Source organism: Sorghum bicolor, chromosome 6, assembly GCF_000003195.3.
Source record: "Sorghum bicolor cultivar BTx623 chromosome 6, Sorghum_bicolor_NCBIv3, whole genome shotgun sequence".
NCBI lineage: Eukaryota > Viridiplantae > Streptophyta > Magnoliopsida > Poales > Poaceae > Sorghum > Sorghum bicolor.
In genome coordinates this window covers 6,000,079-6,003,705 of record NC_012875.2, presented here as the reverse complement: position 1 = coordinate 6,003,705, position 3,627 = coordinate 6,000,079, and the positions used below count along the sequence as shown (strand labels likewise).

Here is a 3,627-nt window from a genome sequence, read left to right as displayed (position 1 = left end):
ATTTATGTTTTGCATCCACGATATACAGATATGAGTTATTGACTTTTAATCATTTGTTTGTTAATCTAGCGAGATTATGGACTCATATAGTAGTGTAATGGTTTGCGCATCTATGATATGTATATATATTGCTTTTACTAAATATCCGAGTAGATATTTGTATTTGACATTCTCCGAATCCGATTTTTACCGTATTCGAAACTCATTATTCGCATATGTAACCGAGACAAACCGTATTCGTATTTATATCCGGGCACTATCCGTGTCCGAATCCGAATCCGAGTATAATATGAAAACAAATATGATATCAACGATATCCGTTCGTATCCGATCCGTTTTCATCCCTAATGAAGTGCAACGAAGGGTGCAGGGAGTGTATTTATGTCCTACAACTATAAAAAGACTAAAAGTAAGACTTTCCCGTCGTACGACAATTGTTTTATTCCATCGGTCCGCACTCGTGCGACCGCACACCCGCGCCCGATGTGTCCCTAAAAATGTCACTCCAGGTGGGCCGTCCTGGATAAGTATCCCTCAAAACGCCACTTAAGATTATTGATTTTTTACCACCCAACAAATTTAGTAACAGGAAATCAGGGCTATGCGGCTTCCTCTCCCTTCCACGCCGTGCGCTGTGCGACTCCCTCTCTCTCTCTCCCTTTCACGCCGTGAGACTTCTTCCCTCTCCTAGCCCCTTCGTTCTTCTTCCCGGCGACATCTCCACCGTGACCATCTCCCCCGTGTCCCTCGCAGATCGTGCGCCTCTCCCTACATTTGCTCGGCACAGCAAGGTGGAGTCGCGCCCCGCCCCTGCCCTCGTTCCTCGCCGCGCCGGGTGTGGCATGCGGCCGTTGAGGTAGATCAGCGAGGAATGCGGCGGGTGGCACAAGTCCAAGCCGAGGCTTTTCACAACCCTATCACGCTCTCCATTGACTTCTTTGATTGATTTCTTCAGAGTAAGCACGTATCTGATCTAGCTTCCACATTAATTAGACGAAGGTGCTGTCGGTGCTCATGTATTGAGTGAGGAACTCGCCACCAGGTGAACGATGCTCTTGGTAGCTATGCTTGATAACACTGGTACCAATGCCAAATAGTATTTGGGATAGATTTTGATTAGAAATTTTAATTTGTCAACAACAATGTGATGTTTTCCGTAGGAGTTTTGAACAAGTTGGTATGTTCAAATTTACATGTCCTCTGATCTTATATTTACACATAAAAAGGCATCCTTTTTAGGTTGGTTTTAGTTACCAATATTTCACCCATCTTTGTTTAGTAGTGTTATGATTGCTAAAGACAATAATTTATAGGTTGCAGAATTCACCTTTGACTTTTAGTATTGAAATAATCCTTAATCTAGAACAGAGCATCTGATGTTTTATCAAGGTGCCTTCTGTTAACTTTTATTAGTCGCGGCACGGCAGTCTCCCATCGCAGGCACATTCTGCTTGGCAGCACGGTTGGTCGGCTCCTTGATGTGGCGACGTCGTGCCCAGCGACACGACGTCCCTGACGCGGCGACGTTCTGCCCAGCGACACGGCTGCACGGCGGGTACGTTCTACCCAGCGACACGGCGGCATGGCAAGGTAATTATTGATCCTATATTGACGTTAGGCTAAGGTTATTTCTTTAAATTATTTAATAAAAATATTACATTTAGGCTGTGTTGGCGTTAGGCTGTGTTGGCCACGTTCTTTCACGACCTATCTTGAAACTGTATGCTTAACTGGATGTATGAAGCGGGTTGGAGAAAAGAATGAGACCATGAAAGATATTTACCCTAATCATGGCCATCGTCCTGCTTTAGTTCAAAGGGTGCTAACTTATTTGGACCATAATATGGTAGTGATTTTCTGAATCAACTACGAGGAGTTTTATTATCAAATTTTTATACCTGATAAAATGTTTATTTTGTGATTTTATAGGTTTTCCTTTCAATAAATGTTACGAGTACTCAGTGGTACCTTGCTGTTATAAACGCTGACAAACATGAGGTCTAGGTGCTAGACTCTTTGGGAGATATGTTCGGACGTGCTGACCTGAAAAAAATTGTAGGTATCTTCTAACATAGCTATTTGTACATATTTTAGATTTAGAAAGACTGAATGATCCTTCTTCTATGAACAAATAGTGAATTGGGTTGCGGAAACAAATAGATTTCGTATTCAAGGAGGGAAAAGGCCTGAAAGAGCACAAATGGCCAGATGTAAAAGTTGATGATTGGCCGGTTAAGGAGATTTTCCGTGGCAAATTCTTACAAGAAGATGAGTATATTAAAATATTGGCAGCATATACGTTGAATTTTGTGTCCTTGCCTTTTTTTATCTAATGTGTATTTAAACCTCAGTTACTATTGTATGTAGTTTTTCATGTGGTTTATTCTTAATAAATTTTATGGAGTATTGGACTGAGAATGAATTATCGGACAAATTTAATCAGGTAAACTAGCACCCTAGCTATGTGTTTGTAATTAATAATTTAGTAGGTTCTATATAATGTACAGGATGATATGAAAGCATTTAGACTAAAGCTTGCGAAGATCTTGCTATCGTCAGCAGACAGCACAGCCAGTGACAGCTTCAGAGCCCATCGAGCAGACCCGGACCGCTTCTCCAGCTCCAGCAGTTTCCGAGGGTCACTCTACCTCCTCCGAGTCGACGGCCGATGGATCAGACGATGCAGCTCAGTTTCAGGCCATGCCGAGGGACTCCACTGCTCCGCCTCCACCTCCTTCGTCTTAGGCTTTTGGCGCTTGATGCCAAAGGGGGAGAGAGAACTGAGAGTAGGGAGAGCTAGAGCTAGCTAGTGAGAGCTAGAGCTAGAGAGGGCTTTTGATTATTTTGTGTGCTACTCCATGCATCATGTTTACTTTTATGCATTTGTGTGAGATACTCTTTAGCTCTGTGAGATACTTTTGGTTGTGAGACATGACTTTTGCTTATTTGTGATATCTTTATGTCATGTGGTTGGATCATATTCTTTGCTTCCGCGTTTTTACTCCGATGTTCTATGAGCCTTTTGTGATTATCTCTTGTTGTATACATCTCACATATTTGGATGCAGGATGATAGACTTGGTTGATATAAGCATGCCTAATCCTTTTGTGTTCTTATTGTCTCATGCTTATAGAAACCAAATCATTTGAAAACCTCATTTCCTTTCATACTCGAGGTTATTGTCATCAATCACCAAAAAGTTGGAGATTGAAAGAGCATCTAGGCCCCTAATGATTTCGGTGATTAATGACAATGTTGATTACTGTGACTAACGTGTATTTTGCAGAGGCAAAGTCATTAGTGAGGTCATGGTAATAGGTACTCAACGAATAGGGACGTACATGCCTACTTGATAGTGGAAATCGTTTCGGTTTTCAAAGGATGGATGGACATCGTCAAGACTAGACTAGGTCTAAGTGCCATATGGTGAAGAAGGGCACTTAGAGTAGTTTAGGACTTTGTTTTCCTTTGACCGTACTATTAAGAGGGGCTTTGATCTAGTAGTTTGACTTAGGCAACGCTTTAGGTTTAGGTGTGGTGCACACTTCGTAAACCTAGCACTAGGAAGCTCAGAGATAGTCCTTAGATCGAGAGGAACAAACTTCATTTTGGACCGGTCGCGTTTCG

General features: G+C 42.1%; 1 long non-coding RNA gene across 4 annotated transcripts; it reads left to right on the top strand.

Moving 5' to 3' along the window:
- Positions 729 to 2,978, top strand: LOC110436657. Of its 4 annotated transcripts, none has more exons than XR_002454480.1 (5): positions 729 to 956; positions 1,428 to 1,590; positions 1,930 to 2,055; positions 2,136 to 2,443; positions 2,560 to 2,978. It is a non-coding gene; the product is annotated as an uncharacterized LOC110436657 (long non-coding RNA). The 4 variants fall into 4 exon arrangements; XR_002454482.1 differs by having other exon boundaries at positions 2,544 to 2,978; XR_002454483.1 differs by having other exon boundaries at positions 2,508 to 2,978.